This window comes from Strix uralensis, chromosome 15 (genome assembly GCF_047716275.1).
Source record: "Strix uralensis isolate ZFMK-TIS-50842 chromosome 15, bStrUra1, whole genome shotgun sequence".
In the NCBI taxonomy this organism is placed as follows: Eukaryota; Metazoa; Chordata; class Aves; order Strigiformes; family Strigidae; genus Strix; species Strix uralensis.
In genome coordinates, this window is record NC_133986.1 from 1,051,518 (window position 1) to 1,077,964 (window position 26,447).

Sequence of the window (26,447 nt, forward strand, 5' to 3'; positions counted from 1 at the left end):
TTGTTTAAATACTAAGGGAAGGTAGCTGTTCCATTAAGGTGAGATTTGAGATCAGGTTAGTGTTTTGCCTGACAGGTGAATAAAAAGCTTTTAGTTAGTGACTAAAGCATTTTTCAATGATCTGGTAATGGCCTTTGTTGTCCAAAGACAAAGCTTGAGTTTTATTTATGGGCTATAATCTTTGGTACCTCTGCACTTTGTTACCTAATAAAAGAAATGGTAATCGCATCATTTACAGTAGAACAAAAATAATCTACTTGTCATTTGTTAAAAATAATTGTATGTTTTCGTAACTGCAAATTACAGATTTTTTAAAAAAAATCCTCAATACTTTTCAAAAGGCATAATTTCCCCATTGGTGATTTATTCCAAAAGCTTTTATCTACCTAAAAAAGAAACTTTCATATGTAACAAAAGAAAATTTTGTTGAGAAGGCTATTTTCTTTAACAAATAATGCTTGTTTCTAATGGCAAAACTTGTCTTGGATGGAAATAAAATTTAAGTCTATTACAAGACCATAGTGATTTATTAGGACCTCTGTTAGCTTTCAAAACAGTAGACTTCAAATCTGTAGCTTTCCAATCTGTAGACTTCTATGTGCTGTTTCCTGAAAAGCCTGTCTTTAATTCCAGAAAACTAAATTATCATTTGAAACATGTCTGTTGAAGGAGAGCTAGTGTGGTGAATCCACTGTGCTGTGCTAGTGAGTTTAGTGATGCTAGTATATTATGACAAGAAAAGTATTCAGACAAAATACTAGGCTGTTACGTTTTAAAACTTAGGCTCCGAGACTGGCTATCCCTAATTGTTAATCATCTGAATCATGTTTCTTTTTCAACCCCTGTGCTTTACTAAATTTCCTCCCACCTCTATGTTGACAATGTCATTAAAGTGATCTCTACAATGAAGCCTTTTGCGTATGCACTGCTCTGTACCTGGCCAGATGCCTTAATGATTCATGATCTGTGGTCTTCAGTGAGAAAAGGTTTTCATCATTCCTGAGAAGTCATTCTCTTCTTTGATTAATTGTCCTAATGAGGTCAGGCTTTGGCTTACCTTAATATGTCATATATTCCAAAAATAGTTTAGGCATTGGAAGAACTCTCACAATAAAGTATTTGCAAAGATGGGGAAGAGAAATCCACTGCACTAAACCTATTGTGAGTACACCATTAGAGGCTGGAAAAAAACAACAGCATAAGGGCTGCAGCTGATCTTACAGGGCAAGTTCATTAGTATAAAGTTAGCTGTATGAGGATGCAAGAATCAGTGGAACAGGAGAGGCAAAGGAACTAATTTAAAGAAATATATTAGAAGAAAGTAATTTTTTTAAAGCCCTTCCATGCTCATTATATAAAGTTGGTATAGGTGGTTCCCTCTTTGATCAATAACATTTGCCAAATTGGAAATGGAGTATAGGGATAACAAAGGGGACGGATACTGGTCTAAAGATGCAGAGATAATTAGTTAGAAATATTGAGGGTTTTTAAAGTGCTATGAAGACTAACAGAAATTTTAAATGGATTTTCAAGTAATGTAGTGAGCAGTAAAAGTCAATTAAAGTCTAATGACAGACTGACAAAAAAAAAATCCTTTAAGCTTTTTTTTTTTTTCATTTTGTGCAGAAACTAAAAACCAATGATCCCAAAGGTGAGAAGCTGGCGAGACAATAGAAGGAAATATATTGCAATACACTGAGACATACCTACAGACACAAGAATTGCCTCAGGCTAATCTGGCTGTCAGACTAAATGCAAACACCCACACCATCCTCCAAACCCCTAAACCACAAACATCATCCTCCCCAGGATTCCTAAAACACTACATGGTTTGTTCTCTGCTGTTCTACACATAACGATTTTGTGAGTGTATATATAGCCTTAATTGGCTATTTATATATATACACACACACCCACCCCCCAAATAGCCATGGTGAGATGACAGAGACTTGAGCAACCATATCTATAATGATCATTGACATTCAAAATTATTAATATCCATGGCAGTACTATAAGAATTTGGAATTTGAAATCTTTTCAGACAATGGTCCCAGTAGGTCCTAGAGGTAAGTATTTTGATCTGCAACAATATTTAGTTATTCAGTGGGGAGGTTTGCTTGACCTGTAATGAAAGTATTATTATTTATATTTAATAAGTATAAATGACAACCTAGATTCACTCTATTCAGAACTTTCCTAAAATCTGATTGCTGCATTTACTAATGGTGGTTTAAGACTGTATTCACCATATTTCATAAATATGTATTGAGCATTGAAAAGACTATGTAATCAGAATTATGGTGTGTTGTTCATATTTTGCAGACAAGTAAATAAAGCAGTCCTGATTTAATTTTGATATAAAAGTATTGCAAAACATAAACTACATTGTACTAATGAAACAGCAGCAATAGCCTTGGAAGACTAGTCTGGACCTTAACTGGACATTTTACCCCATGGATAATTCTTTGCTATATGTTAGGAATGGGTACAAGTGGAGTGAATGAAAGATCATATGATATGAATTATAATTTGCATGAATGGGTTGTTGTTTCATGTTCTGAAGACAAATTTAGTAGTTATGAAAGAAGCTACTAGAGCAAACAGCCAACACTGAGGTATATTTATATGTATCTTATAAATTTTTTGTGTTCTGTTTTACATATGCATTTCTTGTCACTGAGGCACAGCCGATATAATTAACTTCTGCTGTTGAGAGAGCTTAAGCTCAGGGTCTAGAAGTTGATCTTTTGTCCTTGAAAATCTTGATGAGTAAGCCTGCTCAGTGGGTTGTCTCAGCTTGTCGTAAAATATTTGTTGAAAAAGCAAACAGTAACAAATCAGAGAGAATCTTTTTTGTCAGCAGCCAGGGATTAATAGGTCATCTTTGCAGAAAAAAATGTTGGAATACGTTTCAGGTTTGAGAAATATACACTTCATTGGGGTGTTTTCAGGTTCATGAAGCAAGATTTGTTATAATTTACAGAATCAGTGTACTTCTCTGCAGTTTCTTAGATAGCTATGCGTGCTATTTCATAAAAACTATGTTCCTGAGATGAATAGTTTTATACTTTCTGCAATGAGAAAGAAACCAGATGAATAAGCATTGATTTTAATCCCCAGTGATTGGAAAAGAAGGCAGGCAGACTCTGCTAGTATCTTTTACTCCTGTCTTCGTTTGCACGCTCAGTCTCACTTTTAAGTTCTTCATAGCCACGTGAAGGATTTAGAGGTTTACATGTACACTTCTGTTTATGCTGGTGTACCATTTAATCTTTTTTGAGCAAAGAGACCAAATCCTGTCCAAACATGTATTGGGTTTTTACACATCAAACCATGTAAATATGGCCAACGTGCAAGTATCCTGGGGGAATTTCAGGGTAGATTCTAGACTGACTTGTTTCTGTGTATATGCTGAAATTACATCATTACATATTCCCTTCAAAAAGATCTTATGTGCAGAGTGGGGTTTTTGTTTGGTTGGTTGTTTGGTTGTTTATTTTTCCATGAAAAATCCTGACCTTTCTTATAGAAAGGATTTTAAAAAGCTTTAGAAAAATCATTGAAATGTTCCAGAACACTATAAAACAGGCTTGAAAATGTTCAGTATATGTTGTTCTTAGGAATGAACTGTCTAAAGAAAAACTTAGAGGGTTTTTTACACACTGAAATGAAAAGCTTAAAAAAAATTAATTCTGGTATGCCCTCAGTATCCAGGAGATGGTTCCCCAAAGTTTAATACTAATTAAAACAAAATTAATCAAAACTGTAAATTTTCTAACTTTTGAAAAAGACAAAAACTGAATGCTTGTTATGAATTACAGAAACTGATAAGATTCTGCACTTTAAAATATGTTCAGGTTTTCTTCTGACGGTAACCTAATACAATTGTTTTGCATCACTTGGAAGAGTTAGTTTGGCAACAATCATTGACAAATAAGAAATCTGCTAGGAACTTTCTGACCTATAGGTACAGTCTAATCACTTTTGCAGAAGATAGGAGAAACTTGATGATAACTGGATGCCACTGGCCAACACTATTGGGATTGAATGTAAGAATTCCATGAAGGTTTATGTTGTTCTAACATTCCCTATGTCATTTGATTCCTACCCAGGAGACTGTATTCCATTTGCATTATGGAAAGAATAACATTGTCACAAACTGAGGTCTGGGTCATTATCTGAAAAGGTCTGAGTAGTTCTATTTTACATCAGTGTCAAAAAAATGAGCAAGTAAATTATCTGACTGTTCCATTAATTTTTAGAAATGGCCTTTGGATTTTGTTTTAGTGAAGCCAAAATAAATTTAGTTTACTCTCAGGTTGGCTAGCAGCCATTATCCAATATTGTGTAATTCCCACTTAAGAAAGGAGAAAATGAGGGAAAGATGTTGTACAATAGAAGGCAATTAAAATAAATTAAGCTAGAACTATAGTGAGCTGATTTGCCTTGAGTCTTGTTTATGCTGTGCAAGAGGACTGGCAGTTTGCTGGTGCTTTCTCCGGTATCACCTAAGTCTGAACTGTTTAAGGCAATGGATCAATTTAAAGTTCAGACTATTTCCTGTATGTTCTGGACCTCTAAAACCTGGTAGTGACATCTCTGTGGATAGCGGAACATAACCATAGCTTGTGCAGTTGGGCTGTGTTTCGAGTATCTCATGATAAGGAAGTTAATCTGAACCTGTTCTGTTGTTTCTGGTGTTTTGCAGTTTGGATTTTATATACCTCATCTTTATCTCATATAGATAGCACTGAACCTCTATGAACCTTGATCCTTCATCATTTTGGATCCATCTAGGGCATCTAATGTTTTGTCTCAGAGTTTGTGATCTTAATTTGACTAATATGCTTGTAAATGTTAATTAAATTTCCACAAACTTTTGTTTGAGGACTTGAGTGGTTGGAATTTACCATAAAGTTCCAGCACAACACTTGGAAAGGGTTAGGCTAATTCCTAAAATCGGTTAGCTGAGTTAGTTGCTAAATAAATTAAAATGGGACCTAATTAAAATACTTACCAAAATAAACATTTGCTGTGAGGATTGATAAATAATTTCAAGTAACTGCACTTAAGTTATTCAGTTAAAAAAAAAAATCTCTGCTTGCTCTAAAGAGTCAAATCTTGAAATGTTTGTTTCAAGACAAAATATTATGTGCTGATGGCACAGTTTGAGACAATGACAAATTTCTGAAATTATTCTAAATGTTTATTTGAACAGTCTTAGCCCATCATATGCTTTTACTATGGAAGGACTTCTAAGCGTACTGGTATGAATAAATCTTCATTTTCTGTACCTCAGTGATTGCTGTGCTTGTCTTCTAACAGGATGCAAGTCTCCAAAACTCCTTCCTTCTCAAAGAGAAACTGTGCTGTTTTGCCAGCCTTGAAGCTGATAAATACTGTCAGTGTTGTTCCTGAGTTCTTCTAGGACTGGCGGCCATATGCTTATTAAGATACCAGTATTGCTTGTCCTACTGTTGTCAATCAGACAGGTCACTTTTCTCATGACAGTCCATTACAAGCCAGTCTTTTAAACATACTAACCAGCAGAGGCAATATTGTATAATTAATTTTCCGGGTAGATTTAGCTTCTTTTCCCAAGACACTCTGTGTTTCAACATCAGAAATGCATGGCAAATTTTATCAAAAAGATGCATTCCTTTGAGCTGTTACTCTGTTTACAGACATTCCCAATATAATTAACTCAGATTCATGATGCCTGTCACAAATGACAAAAGTAATTAATTCTGAAATTTGGACTATGGCGCTTTATGTGGAATACTTACCTTCAGGGAATTAGGTCTGAGAACCATTTTGGGTCATCATTTATTGTGTCTGAGACTAATAGCATGCCAGCTTTTGTAAGGTTTCAATTATGATGTTTGAATAATGTAGGAAGCAAAGAAAAAGTAACAGTTCCATGTTTATTGTATTAATTACAGTCAACAGAGAAGTAACACTTTGCACTGGGGGCTACAAACATGCTAACTGCAAAATTCTGTAAAGTCTGCAAACAAAAGTAGGTTATGTTTTCAAAACTGGGTGAAAGTTGCTCATGCAAACAGGCAATGAAAGACACCAATATGACTTGCATGCTGATATACAATAAATGCACACCTACAAGTTGGTTTTTTTCCTCTATTTCTGTCAGAATGTTTCTAAGACCATTTGTGTATGCAGTATGTGTTCTTGAGGTACAAAGTTTACAATAATGCTTGAAATATGTGGCCAAAAATATTAAATCCTTCATAAGCAATAATATGAAGCTGTAATTTAAATTACTTGCTTCAGACACTGCTATCTGCTGTAAGCACATCTCAGAACAAAACAGAAAACCCATGCTAGTGTTCAGTAATCTTCCCTCTCACACTGGAGTTTCCCAGTCTTAGAAATTTTCAAATTTTTTTTCTAAATTTCAAACATGGTTGCTTAAGGGTAGGAACTTTGAGCTGTGTTCTATTGCCTGAATAGATGACTTTAACTTGCTAATGACACCTTTTCTGTTTTTATTTCTTGTACCATTATTACTAATAGTTGTCATCATTATACTGGATTAATTGCTGACTGTGGGTGACTATGAAACTGTAGTTTTCCGTTTATGAACCAGTGATCACTTGTGAAGTAAACTGCCAGTGTGCACCTTCTAAATCTTTCAGAACAGCCAAATCTGAAAATGTCTGGCACTGAATACTGCATTTAGACTCTTTAATCTTGCTTGTCCGCAACATTTGGTATTTAGGGAAACATTTTTTAATGAGGATGACAGGAAAACTTCAAACTAATATTTTGAAAAAGGTTATTTAATATTAAATAAGTAACTTTGGGGTGAATTTGTTCAGTAATATGTTTGAATAAGTAAGTCTGTGACTGCTCATCCTTCTGAAAAGAATGTGCCAACGGACCATTTATTGTATCAAACTGCAGCACAGTTCATGAACTCCAGATCACAAATACTCTCACGTGAGAAATGTGAAAACTATCTGGTGTGGCTTCCACTCTAGTACTAAAAATATATTTTACAATCAGAAAATTATTTTAAAGATAACATAGTAAATGAAGCGAAAGTTTGCAGCTGCTAAGAAATGGTTTCCAGATCTGCAGAAAATTAAGTGGACAAAGAGGAATTTATCATGGATGGTTTGATGAGATGCTGCCTCTCTGGAGTATTAAAAAATATAAAAATGAATGAAAACATATTAGAGACGATGCAGCAACCATCCTGTTGCCTAGGGATATAAGCTATATGACCCAGAAGGCCCTTTCTTTTCCTGAAATGCATGATTCTGTCTTTCAGTAACTAAACCCTTTTTCCTTATGTTTCTCTAACTTTGCCCTGATGCTTTCTTTTCTGACACAGGAATTTCACAATTGTTTCAGTTAAAAGCAAGCAGAGTTAGTGAGAGAAAGTTTAATGCTTTATTTATTTATTTTAAATGGACAGATGAGACTTTTTTTTTTTGGTGAGAGTTTCATAGTAAATTCTCAGTCTAAAAAAAAAAAAAATTGTGAACAGCAAACCCTCACCGTGGAACTTACTTTAGTGTTAAAGCCAGACAGCTTTACGTGCGGGGACCCACAGAACAATTGTATGCTACTGATCACTGAGAGAATTTGTGTTGGTTAAGCGCTTCCTGTAGGCCAAAAACTGGCTCCAGGCAAACCTACCTGAAGTTCCTTTTTTCTGAAGAACAGTTATGCCCAGGATACATTCTTTAAGATGAGTAACTTTGGTCTGGGCAATTTCAAGATGAGAAAGATCTCATCTTGACAAGAAGTCTGACAATGCCAGCATATTAAACTGTTGGAAAGGTTTGCACCATAACTGTGGCTTCTGTCAGGAATTGTCTATGTGCTGCTTCTGAGTCTTTCTGTACAGGGTAAATAAAAACATGATGCTAGAAAATAGCTTGACCCTATATCACTGTTTTCCTTTTAGTTAACAAGTGAACCAATGCAAGGCTATGAACCACAGTGAAGGTGCAACTGGACCAGCTACTGCCATCCTCAGCAGGTTGTGAAGTTGATATGCCTCCTACAAAAGACTGAAGAGAATCATGAGCTTATGCCTAAAGGCAAGTGGCAAGTCGCTTATACTTTGGAGTATGTAAGAACATACCTGAGTATAAATTAGGTATTTTACATTCCTTGGAGATGTATGAATTGATTGTGGCCCTGTAAATCAGGTTTTCTCATTTGCTTTAGGCCAGCTGATGTGCCCATAGTAAATGCGTCACTTCTTTTAGGAACTCTGATGGTATTCTAACAGTCTGCTGTGGAGGGATGCTTTAATGGAGTGAGTGGAAAAGCAAAAGTTGCAATGCCATTCCCTTGCCTACTATATATATATATATATATATATACACCCCCCCCTTACCCATGCTGAGCTAAGCACAGTCCATCCCATGGAGTCATGTGGTAAAGTGAAAAATGACAGGGAGAAATCATTACTATGACAACCCCACAGTGAGTGTAGGGAACATAGGATTCACTGTAGCTTTTTGAGTTCAGTAAGTCAAATCCATAAGCAGCTGGCCTTTTTGTTTAGCTCTAAGGGTGAAGTGGAGTAACAGTCCATTTACGCTCCGGAGACTGCCTGATGTCTTTATAGGAAAAAACATCCAGCATGTGTGCCTCTACATGACTTTTTCTTCTTTTAAGCATGTACAAGGAAAAGTGACAGAAACAAGATAGTGGAATTTGTGTATCTTTTTTCTTCCCCTCCCCCCGCCCCGCGGTCCTTTTATGTATTTTAGGGCACCTAGAACTCTTTCTCTCTGTTAATGTGCCTATAATTTTCAATTGTTCTATCTTTCCATAGCTCAAGTGATGGAGGCTGTTAACATTTGACAGTGAGTAGCAGATGACACACAAGGGGGCAGCTGCAGGCAGTTTACAACAGGAAGCTCTCCTAGGCAGCCACCAGTTCTTCCTTATCTGTGTGGTAGAATTACTAAGCAGTCTGTGATGCAGATAAAATACTGACTGCGAAATGGGTTGTGTCCTGCCTGCCTTTTCCTGCCTGAGGAAGCTGCCACTTGATACACATGTGCTGGAATGCCCTGTTTTTGGGGGGAGATTAAGGGGATGAGAGCCCTTAATCTTCATTTATTAAAGTATTCTCTGACCTTCTTTCAGGTGCCTTATTCTCAGCCAAAATACAGTTTTTCTTCTGTTTGGTTTTAAACAACATGTAGAAACTTTAAAAGTGCTGTTGATTGCTGTTATGACATGTTAAAACACATTGATGGGATGCCTTCTCAGATGCTCTCCCGTGAATTAAGTTTGTATATGATTTTTGTCTCGAGATGCAGACAATAACCTTTACATCAAGAAATCCTATAGTTGGGAAACTATTTCACTATTTAATGACATTTTATTTTCATGTGAGCACAGATATTTGCAAAACAGATTAAATTGATGATTGTGAAAATTCGTATTTTGTCCAAAATTCAGATATTTTAAAATGTTTTAAAGAAAAAGTTAAACTGCAGTGACTGCAACCAAAGGAAGTAAGAATACGACTGAACAAATCCTCTCACTTCCTGTACTGCTAAAATGTATGTTATCTGGGATCCTGCATGCATCCCAGTGCTACAGCAACAGATTATGAGGTTGTATCACCAAGGGTAGGATGATAAGAAAAGTTTAGGTTTCAGAGTTTCTAAGACTGACTCAGACTGTTTGCAAACAAGATTATACTCCTGAATACACTTAGAATTAACAGAAGTGATAAGACATTCATTTGGAAGCAAGACTGGTTTTGGGGACGGAAATAAGGGCTGTTGGGCATGGCTGGAGTACCTTGGGTTGGAGAAGACAAATAGAGAAGACAGATCTCCATTGTGACTAAGAGAATGATGCGACCTTAATCCTGAAGAAAACCTGAAAGGCTTTCTGTGGCCAGATCAGGGTTAACTCCTTTGGACTGCACTGATGGCACTTAATGTTCTGCAGCCTCTCAGATTGACAGTTGCATCCACCTTTTGCATAGCGGTTTAGGTTTAATAGTTAAGGCACATCACAGGATGCTTGTTTTTAATGTAAAATCCTGCAGAGAGGTGAACTGAAGAATTCATTAGCCAAATGCTGTTTCCTGAGTGGGCAGGCTTCTGTACTTGCCTCTCATGTACCTGGCCAGACCTGCTGTCAGAGACAGGATGCAGAGTAGATCATTCTCACACCTGGTCGGGTTTGGCGGTTGCTGTAAAAGGACACCAGGATGTGGTAGCAAGTTCTCTGCTGCTTTCCTTAGTGTATGCTGTAGAGCTCTTACTTCAGGACAAATCTAAAACTATGGTAATCATGCATCATGTGGGATGTTCTTCCATTTTTCTTTTTGGTAGCTGTTTGAAAGTGAGTAAATGACTCAGTAGAATTAGATTCAGGGACAAAAGCATCAGAGACCTTGTCACTCTATTCCTTTCCTCTCACTGGAGTTACAAAAAGTGGTATTCAGATGTGATCTAATTATCCTTGTTTATTATTTAATATGTTCTGCTGTCTAATTTTTTACAATCTTGTCTATGCAAGTATGCTTACTTAATAAAAAAGCAAAATCAGAGATGAAAAAAGGCTCTTAACAGTGCTGTTCACACCTTTGGGGTAAGGGGCTGATAGGTTTATGCCAATTAATCCTTCACTGAGTGTTCAACAGGATGCAAAATAGGCATACAGTGCAGTAGTCTAAAAGGAAATTATTTTCTCCATTTACTGTTCTGAAAATAAATGAGTTGATTTTTCAGTGAATGTGGGATTCATCTGAAATTTACATGCAAGGCCCTGTTTTACGTAAAGCTGGTAAAATCCTGAATTATTCATGGTTTTCTCATTTCTTTGGTTATCCTGGAAGGAAGGAAACTAGAGTTTATTCTACAGGCACTCTGTCTTTATTGCTGTAATGGAAACATTGCACTGGTAATTATAGTTTTACTAATTATACTTACTCATTTGTTTAATCCTTATAAGAAGAATATTACTTAAATCTGCTTTGCTGTTTGACACTGTAGCTAAATTATGAATTGTAAGCAGGAAAGAGGTCAAGTCTATTTGTGTGATCTTATCCCTGATACTCTATTAGGTTCCTGGGAGGTTTCTTCTGAAAGAAGGCTCCGTCAGTTTTGAATAATTCAAACAGTCTACAGACCTATGCTTGTACAGTGCAGATACACGAGTTACAGGAAAAAAATTGTAGGATTTCACGCCTTACTGTTGGTTGCATCTTGCTATCACTGTTGCTTTGTTTTATTGCTTTGTTAATAAAACCTTTAATGTCTTTCTGTCAAGATAATTCTCACTGATAAATGTAGAGGACTGCTCTATTTTGTTCTGCTTAGAGATAGTGCTTTCTTTTTTGAAGTAAGAAATGGGCTGCTTCTTTCTTCACAGAGAATATAGAGCCAGATCCAAAATGCTTCTAAAGGAAGAAGGTTTAAACAGACCTTGGATCAGGCTTGTTACTAACAAATTTCAGAATTTGAACACATCAGCAAAGTACTAATCCCAATTCTAGATTGTAATCTGATTCCTGTGGTTTTCCTAGGTGAGTTGTGTTACTCATGAAGTATTGAAAGTCAAACAAAATCCCTTTAGTTGCTTTAAGTTTATGTATACACTTGTGATTTATTTAAATGTTTTACTATGTGCAAAATCAGAATGGCTGCCAGTAGGTAAGACAAAGAGCAAATAATTATATGATGTCATGACTAATTGTGTAAAGTTCAGTGAATTTTAATAATTCTTAAACATTCAAACCTAAATGTACCCAACAAAGAATTTATGTTCCATAAAAATCACCATTTAGCACATATGTAAAGGCAGGAAGGGCTCCAGTCATGTAACACTGTCTGTAGAAATTGGGTAACTGTTACTACATATTGCCAATGTTATTAATATGAAGTCTTTCATTAGTTGTGACAGGAATTGATGCTGAGGCTGCAAATAATTAACTCCTGAATATCCACTGAATGTAAGAAGTTTCAAAGATGGTAACCACACATCAATTTCTGTGTTAACTTTTTAATCCCAAAAGCTTCATTTTCTATTTGAAAGCAGCCAAAACTTTTTAAAGGCCAGTTCTTTTAGCTGGAGTTAACATGACCTCGTAACATCATGGGCTGGATCCTTTATAGGAGTGAACTGGCAAGACTGAAATTGGTGCGAGTATGCTAAAGCATACCACCTGAGACTGCAAGACCTGAGCTTCATAAGAATGAGATTCCTATGACGCTGTCATTACTCTGTTTACTCCCTGTGGAAAAAATGCTTTATTGATAAAGGAAATTCTAACTAATGAAAATAACAACCCATGTCTCCTGATTGCTATGAGTGGACAGTATTGGTAGATGAACATCAGTCTACTCATTTGATGAAAGAAGGCAAGTGCATGGTTCATTATTTAATAAAGCACATTAGTCTTTGTCAAGAAGTTCTGAGGCTGTTTCTCAAGCAGCTTGAATTCATCCACCGAGTTGTATCATATTAGATAGGTAGACTCCTATTTTTTCAGTGAGAAATTTGCCTCTTAAAGAAACAAGCTGAATGACCTGGATTGCTTGCTTTCTGCCAGTCATAATTCACATCTTCCCCCTGTAGTGCATGCTTGGGTATAGCAGTTATCTAATTGTCTGTTTCAGAATGGAGTGTATTTATTATGCTTCATATGTTAGTGGAAATGCTTCTTGCATTGGCATTTGGGAATGTTCTCCCTTTACTTTTTTCATAAATGATTTATCAACTCTGTTATTGCCTGCATGGTCTTTATTATGCCTCCCAAAAGACTTTTCCGGAACCCTCTTTTGCTTAAGGATCATAGGAAGAGGATGAATGAAGCTTAATATTTGACCAGGAATTTACTTTAAGTCTTTTAAGCAACATTTTGTAGCCACTGGCACATCCTTAATAGTCCCAGAGGAAAAACAAAGAAGGCAGCTGGTCTAAGTTGGATATACATTTAGTATCTTGTAATATGCACTGAAAAATAGAGACTCAGGAAACCAGCCACATACTTTCCCTAGGAAATCTTCAGAATATTTGACAGCAGGGCTTAGTCCTGACAGTGTTTTGCTCAACTTTGAGACTTGCATGACCCTCAGAAGCTTCTGACTCTCACTGGCTTGTGTGTCTTTGGGTCCTAATTTGTTACAACTTCCAGTGTAACCCTACAGTTTATCTTGTTTTAACTCCTTCATGGTTGCTGTACATATGTTTTTGTCACTACAGGAAATTACTACAAGCAGTGATGCCCCTGGGTCCTTCTACATACATAGAGACTTCTGAATGTGTAAAGTACTATAAAACTACTCAGAAGAGAGTCGCTGTTTTCTCAAGATCTATCAAGTGATGTAATTACACTGGCATGTACTTCCTAGTGGCCCATATTCCTTCTTGTAGGATAATTCATCACTTTTTACCAGGAGAAAGCTGAAACAGTTATTTGTTAAACCTCATAGAAGGCATTGGTGTCAGAGCAATGCTTACAATTTTGGATGACTTGTCACTCAGATTGACAGGTGCCACCTCTCCTCACAGAAATCAGACTGGAAGTTGTGCTGAGCATGCTGTCAAAATGGCACAGCCTCTGTCTTTGATGGCATTGTCTGATGATGAGAGCTGGGACAAGAACTGCAGGTCACTAGGGGTGAGTAATGTGAACTAGAGGGGTTCTTTTAGGTGTAAGTTCACATTTTGCCTGTACAAGACTGACTGTATGCACTAGGGCGCATCATGTTTTTCTTCCTGCTGGAACCAACCTGAAGTCAGGTACTGGGTTGCCATTCAGGCTACTCTGCCTGTGGTGTAAATGAAGGTGCTCCGGCAGCGAGCTGTCTCTGTGCATGCACAGGGTGAGCCTTGGATTGGCAAGTGGCCTGAACTTCATTGTGGGTAAAGATACAGTGTGGACACATGGTCCTGGAGCCATAATGGAGTGCAGCACATCAAACCCCCACCCCTCCTTCTTTGCGCTTCACTGCTTGATACTGTAAATGCACCAAATAACCTGGAATTTCTAGAAGGTGTTAATTTCAGATTATGCATATGTGAACAAAAGTGTATTCTTAAAATGAATTGTAACTATTTGAAAAGTTCCTTTATTCAAATTATATAGATACTTTGTTTCTGGTTTTTATGTTGCAACTGAATTACTTGAGGACTTGGAATGCTCTAAGTTTACATGTTTTTTTCCAAGAACCTGAAGTGGAAGAAACTGAGACTGAGTTTTGAAATAGCTTTGATCAAATATACACAGTAATGTTCTTTGGGACAAATTAGGGAAAAAAGCCCTTAGTTTTTCAACACTGTGGTAACAGTACTAATCAATATGAAATCGTATTGGGACATTCCACAGGACAAGCTTTGCCCTTCTAGATTAATGTATAGAGCTTTATTCCTCAGGTATGTGAGTGTATATGCATCTAGCCTCAGACCACAGGACACGGATATGCATCTTTCTTCCATTCATTTTGATTAAAACACCCTTACTCTGTCTTTTGATCTGTTCCATGCAGTATTTAATAAACAACAGAAAATTTAAAAATTACCTGCAGCAGGACAAACACATATTTGCAGGCAAGCTTTGTAGCTTTTCTTATGCGAGATCCATCTTGAGTGACCTGTTAGCACTTGTTCAGTTTGTGCATGACCAACGCAGAAGTGAAATAGTACTGCTTTAGACAAACATTAGTCAGGCACGTTTGTCTAAATTGCCATGCTGTGATTTGCCAGAGCATTTTCTTATTGTGGGGCACTCAACATAGTTTGGGGAACTATAAGAAAGAGAGAAAGGGAAGGGAATTCATAGAACTGAGATCTGATAGGGTATGGGGAAGGTAACAGAATGTAATGGGATCCTTTCTCTGTATAGTATACATGACTTCTGAAGGATAGGTGAGGAATGCCCCTAACTCAGTCCTGCTTATAGAATATGTCAAACCAAAAAAAATCACTACTTACAACCAATCAGCAATGTGAGGAAATATTTTGTCTTGTGTTTCCACATTCCAATTTCTTCCTGGTTTTTGTTTTTGGGTTTGGGTTTTTTTTTTAATTGTCTTCAATATTTCCACATTCCTGATGCATTATTTTCCATTTTCTATTCTCATCATCTGTTCTCAGCTCATCTTCATTCAACTCCTCATTTACTCTTGCATGCTCCTTCCTCCCTGGTACTCTTCCTCTGATTTCTTCTGTGGTCATTCTTTTTCAGTCCTCTGCTTCTGTTTTTTGTATACTGTAAGAAGAGAGAAACTCGTACTTCCTGGATGTGGCTCAGTATGAGTTTTAAGTTGATAGCATCCTTTTGAACACCATTCCAGATCCAGATATGCTAACTTTTTCTCTTGTGGTAGGGATTGTGAGTGTTGAAGAAGCTTTAGAAGAAATTTCACACCGAAGCATTTGACAGCAGCAGTATTATTAAAAATAACTCACTTAATGGATCATCTCTCAGGAGAGGTGAGACTAAAAGTAATGCAGTCAAGTAATCTGTGCAAGAAAGGTAAAAGATCCAAGAGAATGAAATTAATAGCATCATTTAAAAAAAAAAATCTGCTTCAGTGCCTTTAATTTGTAAAGAAAGCAGGTTAATGATAATGTAGACAAAGGGTGAGACATTACTGGTTTCTCTTTAATTAAAATCCTTGCAGTGAGTGCAAAACCATAGAAGTATACCAGATCAGAAAGCCTCAGAATCTTCGTTCTTCATTTATTCACAGAACAGGAGCATCGTGACAGAGCAGTTTTCTGTTTCTTATGTCCTTGGTATTCCTTGACACAAGGCTTAAGAAGCCACTTTGTTTCCTGTGTTTGCCCATGAACAAATTCTATGAAAGAAGGTGGTGGAGAAGGGCCGTATTTCCACTGTATCTGCTCAGACTGCAAACAAAGGTGCTGAGTCCTAGGAAGGTAGGAATTACAGCTCTTTCCTTTGCCCTGGGCCTGTGGGCTGTGCTGTAGTGTGCCAGGATTATTGAACATCATTTCTGAGATGCTGTTTAGAGGCCTAATTCTTAGAAAATGCTGGATTGCTGCCTTTTCATGGCATCATATTCTGCATACCTTAGGACATTTCTAGTGGATTCACTGCTGGTAAACTCACCTTACATCTTACTACCAGTCAGAGCTGGTTAGCAAAGGTAAAGATAGGAGAACCTAGTGATGGTTCATCTTTAAACCTCTTTATACAAATCTACGCTATTTGGGAACTGCTGTGTAAAAGGATGATTTATTTTATTTTTTTAGGATTTGAAGTCTGCTTTGAATTTTTCTAGCACCCTTGAACAACAGCACATATTTGATGTGTCAGAGATTTGGGATCTACCCAAAGCAACAATTTGATAAGCTCTAGACTTAAGCTCTTAAAAAAAAACCCCAAAAGTATTTGTGTACCAGGAGGCAGAACTTGTGTTTTAGTAGTTATCCTCTTCTAGCATTTTAGAGCTCTTGTAGCTTTGCTTATCTGCTGAGCTACATCCAGGAAAGAGAAACAAACATTACTTTCTAGATAGCCTATAATTATGTGAACAAATATCAGAAGGAGAAGGAAAGATTAAGTCTGCTTCTAATCTTTTATATTAATCATGCTTTCTATCAAAGCTGTTGTAAGAGGAAGTTCCTGATGATACTGGTTTGGTTATCAGGTGTACAGCTATAGTTACATATGGTTCTCTGAGAGGCACCTGCAGCTACAGCAAGCTCGGTAGGTGACTAGGCCTTATAAAACATACGTGTTTGTGTCTCTGTTCATGCACATGGATGTATATACGGGGAAAAAAAAAAATCTTTAAACACATTTCAAGGCCATTCTGGTAATGCTGTCTTACCAAATACTTTTTTTTTATCCACAAGACTGAAACCAAAACATTTTAATAATTCTCCTGTAAATTCCTCCTTTTAGGAATGGACATTGAGACTACAGAGAAGAAGGTTAAATGTGTATAGTGATACCCTATTAAGATTGCAGCATCTGCTGTACTTCAAAAACAAGCTATTTTAAAATTGAATAACATTCTAAAAAAATCTGTCAAAATGTTTTCACTTGACTACATGTAAAAATTGCTGCTGGAGCATTCATATTATCATTTTCAGTATTTCAAAGGGGCTTTTAGGCATTTAGATGTGTATCTTTTGCTTTTAGTTATATTTAGGAATTGATGCAAAGATGTGTATTTCTTTGTGTAGTTTACTCTGGTACCAATGAATTGGGATTTCGTATTTGAGTACTTTGCTGAATCAAATCTTTTGAAGTTTATCTTTTCTAAAATATTAGCAAATGCTAGCTTTGAGCTAATGAAAGCAAGACATTTGATTCACAGTTTTCCAGGAAAGTAATGTTAACACTTTTCTATGGCTTTATTGAGGTATAAAGTCAGACCTAATATGTTATAACTACAGAATAAGATCAGAGATTTTTTTTTTTAAGCTGCATTTGTTTTTTAGGTACTCTGAAGGTGATCTGTCTCCATTCAATAAAACTGGCTAGTATTGTGGAGGAAAAATAAATATCCGTAAATATTTAGGCATATATGAGTGAGATTAATTACAGATTGTAAATGTAGAGTTGGTCCAAGTGTTATCTTGCTCTTCTCCTGTCTATTTCAAGAAGTATCTCTGCATTAGAAATGCACTAGAGTAACGTTGAAAAGATTTTATACAGTCAATCAGCTATAGAATATGTTCTAATTCTTATTAAATACTCAGATTTTATTGCAGAATAAAAATGTCTTAATGGTGTAATTTGTCTATACCTACTGTATCTGTGACAAAACCTAAAAATTCTTAAAACATTGTTTAGATCAGCATATTCTTCTGGGATATAAAGGAACTGCCTATACTGAAAGCTAAGCAGATTCCTATTGTTTGAAATACTTTATTGTTTGAAATACTTTTTCTTTTTTTTTTTTTTTCCTACCCTGCAGAAGTTCAAAGGTGTGTATACAGGCAGAGCAGCCATTTTGGGATGAGCCTGTCTCCTGAAATTCTTGGTATCTTTCCCTGTCCTACAGAATTGGAAGTTTTTCTCCCCTTTCACATTACATCTACCAGCCTGCAGGCATGTGGTCTCTACATGACTTGTTTCTCAAGTAGTGTAGTCAAAGTTGCCTGTCCCAAAGGGTGTGTGAGGAGAGGGCAGTGAGGGCAGACTAAAACTGGTGGAGAGACAGGAAAAAGAGGGTAACAAGTCTTATAGATCTCTTCTCCTCCATTTTCCCTTCCCCCTGCCTCCACAGTGCACATTAGGACACTTCATTAAGAAATGTTCACTGCTTAAAGTTGTGTTTCCTCGTAGCTAGAGGTATTTTCTTTTTCAAAAAATGCACAGTGATTTTAGGAACTTGCTGTGTTTTTCAGGTAGGCAGTGAGGAACTGAAGTCTCAGTGGACAGTGGCATTTAGGCTTTTTAGTTCACTGTCCTATAAAGGTACCAAAGTTAGCTCAAAGCTGTCTCTGTGCTGGTAGCAGTCATGGTGTCAGCATTTGAGCTAACAGCTCTAAAGAGAAGCTTCCTTTGGGTGTTGTGGTTGTTGGATATTCTGCTTCCAAAATCTGGACTAGTATTTTGGAGACATACCAGGCAATTTGGGGACTTTGACAGATGGACTTGGGTGATTTAGTGGGAGCAGTTAGGAGTTCTGTCCTTGCCAGAAGTTCCTGCCCCAGAAGAGTGAGCTGTGTGTCAGTGCTTCTGCCCCCCTCATTCACAGCTTAGCATTTCAGTTGATGTGAAGTTGGTATTATTATGCTATGCGGTGAACTTGGGGAGCAGGGTTGCATGCATGTACTCTGATATGCTCTGGTGTGGAGGCAGTCATTTCCTGCAGAGGGGTGAGATGGACACCTGGGAACCTAATGTCTTTTGGAAGTGGTACTTACCCACTTCCGTTGCTTAGGTGGAAAGCTCTTTTCAAAATATTTGTCCAGGTGACAATGTATCAGTGTTTCTTGTGTGTCCACTATTGCTGTCTTGTGGGTTAATAAGGAATAAGAAAGAGAAAGTGGGGGGAAAGAAAAAAGGATTGGAGCAAGACAGAGAATGTAATGCTGATAAGGACAAATGCTGACATTGGCAAGGAGGTGATATAATTGCACTTTGATAACTGACATTTATGGGTTATGAAATATCTGCAGAAAATCTCAGAGAAATAATTGAACCAGACATCTTTCAGTTCTGGTGACCTGTGAGCAAAAGATCCAATACTCTGTGGTTTATACAAAAATCAGTTTATGCTCCATTGTACAATACAGATCTAATGATGAGCTGACTTTCTAATTATACAGCATGCACTTTTGATATATAGCTGTATGGACTGAGAGATTTTTATTCCGAATTCCAAATTTCTAGTGGCTTTGGACTTCTTCCTATCCTTGTCCCTATCTAATTCATGTTGTTTCTTTCCCCCATAGAGACTTACTCCTTATTAAAGAAGAGACAAGACACAGAAGGGTTCGCATATTCCTAGCTCCTTGGAGAGGATGAAATAGGAACAAGGTAAGTGGAAAGATTTCTTTATCAAACTAAGAGCCAGACTCAAATTAAGAATTGAAGTTATTTTCTAGAAACTTGCTGCTGTGAGCTGTTGACAGTTTGGACGCACCAGCTCCCTGCTCATGGCCAGTAATGGCAGCAGAAATTTTAGAATAATTGACATGAATGAAATGAAGAAAGTTCCCGACCAATTACCAGAGAAAAATGGAAGAGCACATGTGCCTCTTCCATCTGTATTATTTCAGACTCATTTATTTTCTTGGTATAGCATTTCCATTTTATTTCATGGTAACATGAACTGTCCTTCCTTCCTCACAATTTATAGTTATTCCTAAAATTATAGTTATACTTCTTTTAAATACCTGTGGACAAATCTTATAGATGTGGATGAGACTCAAATACAATTATTGTTTAATTCAGTCTGTGGGAGCGGATAAGGTTTTATAATACATACTTTACTGATGACACAAACTTGATTTTTTTCAGTGCTATTTGTAGCTGACCACAGCTAGTTGGTCAAAAGGAGCACTGTTTCTCACCATTTTTTCCTTATTTCCCTATTTCCTTCCTTGGTTTCCCACCAATCTATTCCTTATTTGCCAAGGGATGAAGATTGCAACAAAGCAATAGGTCTGAAAAACTGTCCTATAGGTCTGAGAAACTGTCCTATGTGCAGTAAATTTGTGCAAGGGAACTACAGAGTGATGTTGTTGACACTGATGGAACATGCCTTCTTGCTTGTTCACCTGTTAATGTCCCCTCAGTCTTCCCTTTGTGTAGTTTCACTGTATTACTCTAATCAGGAACCCTTCATGTTGCTCCTGGCAGTGCTGAGAAATGCAAATATTCAAATCTGATGTGGCAGCTTAGTTAACTGTATGTTGCTAACACCTTAGGATATAGCCCATAGGCCTGTGTGAACACTGAGGATAATACAGGGAAGAAAATGTAGGTGTGTGAAGTGCTCATTTGGAGAGTTCTGAGGGAGTAAGTACTGTTATTTGCCACTGCTTGCTGTAACTCAGTATATCATTCAAAGAAACATTATTTATGTTTAAATCTTGCTGATGCTACAAATGGATTTGCTCTCTTCCCCAAGAAAGCAGTTGAGCCATATACTGTTGTGACGCTGCTTCTTCACAAACTGAAACTCCTACTAATTCTAAGATTTTTTTTTTTTTTTTTTTTATGGTTTTCCCTAAGCTCTTTAAAACGGATCCATTTCTATTCTGTGATCAGAGCCATAGAATGCCGTATAACTGAAGCCATATCTGGGTGTTCAGAACTGAACCAGTTTATACATTTTCAAAAGCTGTACATATTTACCATCTTCTGTTGACTTGTGAATCATTGGTCCTGGTGCACTTCTGAGAAGATGAACATCAGCTTCTTATTTCATAAATATTTCACTGTAGATCAGTCTATGCTTATTTGTAGACAAAACAATGGGATTTTGTTTAGTTTTGTTTTCAGATCTTTTCAGTTATAATTTTAGAGGTATGTAGGGCTGAGCAAATAAGCTTTGTTTCCAAATATGTTAAAAGTTTAACAATGTGGGGAAAAATGAAGGACAAAGGCAGTATATAATCCTTGTGAGATGAAGTGTAACAATGGAAAAAATAATTTATTTGAATGTCATCAGTAAGAAACAAAACAAAGTGAATGCAAGGACTTATAATTCTATGTCTAATTCATTATTTAATCTAAGGTCAGAATGGTAGAGGAACAATAAAGGTTGAGGTAAATCATATAATTTAGTTATGTTCCTAGCACATGTTAGAACAGCTTAAATGCTGTTCCTGATGGTGATTTGCTTCAAAAATTATGTAGAACAAAACTACCATCTAACAAAGCCAATGGAGAGCTATGAAGTTTTAAAGAACTGTAAATATAAATTATATTTAAACATGAAAAACTAGTATTCTGTATCTTGAGTGGCTATTTTGAATTTCTTTGGCTCACATGCCCTTGTGATGATTACTGATACTGTAAATGGGAAGAACAGGGAATGACCAGCAATTCAAGTTGAGGAACATCCAAAAGGTCACAGTAATAACATTTACTGCCATCTTTCAGAGGTAAACAAGGCACTGAAATGCTGGCTTCTCTTTCTTGTGGCAAAGATAGAAACAAATGTAGGATGTGCCCTTTCATGTTCTCATTTGTTGGACATGAACAACACAAGCGGATTTTATTCTCATCTTCTAAACATGTACTTATCGGTGGCTCTTTTAAAAAGAAAAAATTAGTTAAAAAAAAAATAGTCTGTCCTTCAAATTACTAAACTGCTAAGTAAAGACAAGACAGACAAGGGAAAGCTGCTTAGATTTAAATATATTCATGAAGGAAAAGCTAAAGAAATCTGGGACTAGGAAGCTGACTAAAGGAGAATAGCACTTAGTTAAATACTCATATGGTTCCCACAGATTGTAAAAAGCATATGGCTTTGTGAGCTAACCGTCTGGGTCCTGTGGGTTTGTGCTATTAAGCAAAAGTGTCCTGGGAAAGGGAAGGGAAACTGAAGGCTCTTCCCCAGACTGCAACTGCCTGCCACTGAGCCAAGCCTGATTTTATTCAGTCTGAGTATTGGCTTGGATTTTTGAAAAGGAAATCTTGGAAGTCTGCCTCGTTCATCAAAAATAATTTAAGGTGCCACCACAGAGGCAAGAGGGATTCTCATTATTGTTTCCTGTATTTTATGATGTTGGCGTTCTTCCTGAAATGATTTGAGAATTGCAGATATAAAAATTTAGATTGTAGAAAAATAGATCTCAACAATTAAATTCATATTTTATCTAGATTTTGGTAAAGTGCCTCTTCCTCGGTAAATACAACTTTTTCTGGAAATGACATCCTTACACTGAACAATAGCATCATTATGTCAAGCACTTCTATACAAAACTGAAGTATAGCAATTAGCAATAAGTGGAAAAAAAAGAATGTGAATGCTCTTAGAAACTTCTATGGACTATTAGCAAAGGACTTTAAAAGCACAACCTACTGAACTGAAGATTCTTAAAATAAACCACTTGAACATTTCTGTGTGACAAAAACCATTTTTTGTTCCCTGCAGACATTTTCCAACTGAGCTTGCCAGTGAGAACTCAAGGAAATATTTAGGAGATGTGCAGATATAGAATCATAGAATCATTTAGTTTGGAAAAGGCCCTTAAGATCATTGAATCCAACCGTAAACTAGCACTACCACGTCCACCACTAAACCATGTCCCTAAGTGCCACATCTACATGTCTTTTAAACACCTCCAGGGATGGTGACTCCACCACTTCCCTGGGCAGCCCCTTCCAGTGCTTGATAACCCTTTCGGTGAAGAAATTTTTCCGAATATCCAATCTAAACATGCCCTGGTGCAACTTGAAGCCATTTTCTCTTGTCCTATCGCTTGTTACTTTGGAAAAGAGACCAACACCCACCTCGCTACACCGTCCTTTCAGGTAGTTGTAGAGAGCAATAAGGTCTCCCCTGAGCCTCCTTTTCTCCAGACTAAACAACCCCAGTTCCCTCAGCCGCTCCTCGTACATGTGCTCCAGACCCTTCACCAGCTTCGTTGCCCTTCCTTGGACACGCTCCAGGACCTCAGTGTCCTTCTTGCGGTGAGGGGCCCAAAACTGAACCCAGTATTCGAGGTGCGGCCTCACCAGTGCCGAGTACAGGGAGACGATCCCTTCCCTGTCCCTGCTGGCCACGCTGTTTCTGCTACAAGCCAGGATGCCATTGGCCTTCTTGGCCACCTGGGCACACTGCTGGCTCCTGTTCAGCCAACTGTCGACCAATACCCCCAGGACCTTTTCCTATATGTGGCTTCATCCCTAGATATGTAGCTGCTTTGGAGAGAGGGAGCCTGACAAATGTAGTCTTTTTAAGTGTTTCCTTTTTTGATTATACAAATGTGGCTTATACTAAGAAATTTAATTAGAAATAAAAAAAAAAAGAATTGCTGCATACTTTACAACTGCCAGTAGTCTGCAAGTAAAGCTATTTAACTTAATCACAAGAGGCCTGAGTATTTTAATTATGAGTGGTCAGCAGCTGAAACTAAAGCATGGAAAGCAGCAATAAGGCAAGCTTCAAATGCTTTAAACTTAAATGGTAAAATTATTTAGAATATCTTTTCCCCTGACTGAGAGTGTCAACCTTTTTAAAAATTGAACTGAAGCTGGAATTTTGGGAGATCTGGGAATAAGACACTGAAGATCACTGAATGAGAGATTGTGATGACTCCTGAGGTGATAAAAGGGAGCAATGTTTTCATTCTTCCTCCATGTCATTTAAGAAAATAGGAATGACTCTGTTGTGCCAGACTGAAAGTTCACATGAGCATCTGTGACCAAAATTGAAGGCTGTAAGAATAAGCAAAAGCTGTAGTAGACCCTTCTCTGACTCCTCTCCCTTTGTTCAGCAATTTGCCAGATTTATATGATTTCAGTTATCTTCAGTGGCTTTCCATTTCATTAATTTGTCCAATCTCATGTAAACCTTGTTCTGAATATGTACTATGCAGTATGATTTAGCAAGTTGTTACTAAATCAAATTTAGTATTGCTAAATAAAACATATAAAGGACACAGTATTCAGTATACAGACAATAGTACAAGCAGCAAGCAGAATCATAGCATAAAAACCGACAGCATAAAAAGGTTGTAACAGGTTGTAACCTAGCTGCTGAAATATCAAGTTAATTGCAAGAACTCTTCTTGTGCCTAGGTTTACTCAGTATGTGTAATTTGGGAGATTACAGAAATTAGGTCAGGTGTGGTAGCTATAAAGTCTTGTGACTTTTAGATTTTTTGAATTAGATTTTGTCCTAAATGGACTGACAATAATTATTCTCCACTGCAGTTGGGTGAATTCATAGAGTCTCCCACCCAATAATTCAAAATGGTATAATTCCATCACCACCATTCATGAGTTAGTTTTGCACACTGAATTATTCAGATACAGTAGGTGACAACCTTTCTGGACTTGTGAAATACACTGTCAGGTAGGCCCTATCAATTTATGAACTTGCTGTGCAGGGTTATAATCCTTATTTTGGATTTTCAAGATCTTTCTGCTCTCTGTACTACTTTATTCTGGGAGTTCCCTCAATCAGGAATTCCTTTTCTGATGTTCAGAGTAATAATAAATGTTTCAGGAGGACTAGATAAACTGGATGGATTTGTCTGGAGACAGATTTCATGATGGCGCTCTAGATAATATAGTTTTCATCCAATTCTTCTTTGCGAAGACATTTTTAAGTAAATACATTAAAACAGACTTTCTTCATAACAAAAGCCTAATAAGATCAGAAAGCTGGAATTCCGAGGATGCTTTGTGTTTTCTTCTCTACCTCTTTTAAGATGTTGATAAGCTGTCCTGAGTCAACTGTCTACAATAAAATTCTGTCTTAAGATTCATAGTAGTGTATACAAACACGCTGTGCACCCTGACTGTCAGATACTATGTTAAAGTGTTGAAGTTAACTTAGTTTAAATCTCAGTTTCCAAAGTGACATTGGCAATGTCTTTCACTGAGGCTCAGAACTCATCTGTAGCTATGTGGTGGCATAATGGCTACCTTACGAAGCCATTTGTTGTAAAGTGTCTAATTTTCATAAAATCTACAGCAGTCAGTGCTGTGGTGTACAGCTCTGTTAAATCCCCTTGTTGGTGTCTCTGCCAGTGAAGTGAGTCAAGGGGTGACAGAAGGAAGAATCCTGCCTATTTGCAGGATGTAAAGGTCTTGGAGTGCAATTGTTTCTGGTACTCACTTCATAGTGCACTGCAGGAAAAATCATGTAATACATACGGTTCAGCAGTAGGAGTAGGGAGCACAGGATACTTGCCCACACTGCTGTGATTTAGATGAAGTTCTGCCGTGTAGAAACAAAGATTCACAGGAAGTGCCTAATGCCTAATGAAATATCTTTCGAGCAATGTTTTTGTCAACTAAAGTCATCTGCCATTTTGAGTCCACACTGAGCAAAATTGTTTATCCTAATGTAAACTATTTGACTGATTAATTTCACAACTGCTTTTGCCATTTCTTTGCATTTAATTTTGTTTCTTTGCCTCTCCTGGACAATCATAGGTTTCCCTGCCTATAAAATTCCGATATTAAGTTTTTTAATAATATGGGGAGAATTTTAAGGTTTTTGAGAGTAAAGTATAACATCACCTTAAATAGATGCATCTCAAAAGCAAATTGCATACTTAATTATTTTTAACTGTGATTAATGACATAAGTGCTTTTCACATCAGCTTATTATTTAGATTTCTGAGTAAGATGGGAAATTCTGATTAGTAGTCAGTTTTATTCTTTTTGACTCCTGAGGGAGGGACTCTGCTGTGTAAAAACTTCCATTAGCTGTTATACAAACAAACTGCATGACATGCTTATGATATGCCATTATTGCCTGGTAAGTTCTTGTATTTCCTATTTGTCAAGATCCCTACCTTCCTTTTCAGTCGGCAGCCTGCGTTACCATTGCAATGCTTAAAGAAAGCTCTTCCATTTCTGCCCTAGAGCCATAATTACATTTAGGCCTTGAGCCAGAGATAAGCCTGTGCTAACAAAATGTTTGTGTGTATCTTGGAAATGTAATATCAGAATGGTGTTAACTGGGTTCATGCAGTACATGTGATAGAGGCAAACCCAGCAGTCTTCTTCTCCAGAGCAAGTGATTATCTTTATCAGATTCGTTCTCCAAAGAATTGCCAGATTCCAGAGCTATTTGATAACCAGTGAAAGGGATGTTGATAACAAAAGTTGCGAGTCCAAGTTTCCAATTCAACAAAAGATGTTTAACATGTATAACTAAAATAAATGGAACAATTCCTATGTTGTAAAGATGTGTTTACTGGATTGATGCTCAAAAGTTCAAGTGAAATATTTTGAAAGGTGTGGCTTTTACTCTCCCTTGCATGTATTATATGGGGGAAAAGATTAATAATGGCCTTATTAACATGGT

General features: G+C 37.0%; 1 long non-coding RNA gene across 10 annotated transcripts in view; it reads left to right on the plus strand.

Annotated features, from left to right (window-relative positions):
• Window positions 1–26,447, plus strand: part of LOC141950292 (uncharacterized) — a 304,169-nt gene that overhangs the window by 82,250 nt on the left and 195,472 nt on the right. For 5 of the 10 annotated variants that reach the window (XR_012630981.1, XR_012630978.1, XR_012630983.1 and 2 more), the window contains 3 exons: window positions 7,937–8,072; window positions 13,219–13,636; window positions 19,399–19,483. This is a non-coding gene — a long non-coding RNA (uncharacterized LOC141950292). The remainder of the gene's footprint in view (window positions 1–7,936; window positions 8,073–13,218; window positions 13,637–19,398; window positions 19,484–26,447) is intronic. The other 5 variants (XR_012630985.1, XR_012630982.1, XR_012630984.1 and 2 more) reach the window with 1 other exon arrangement.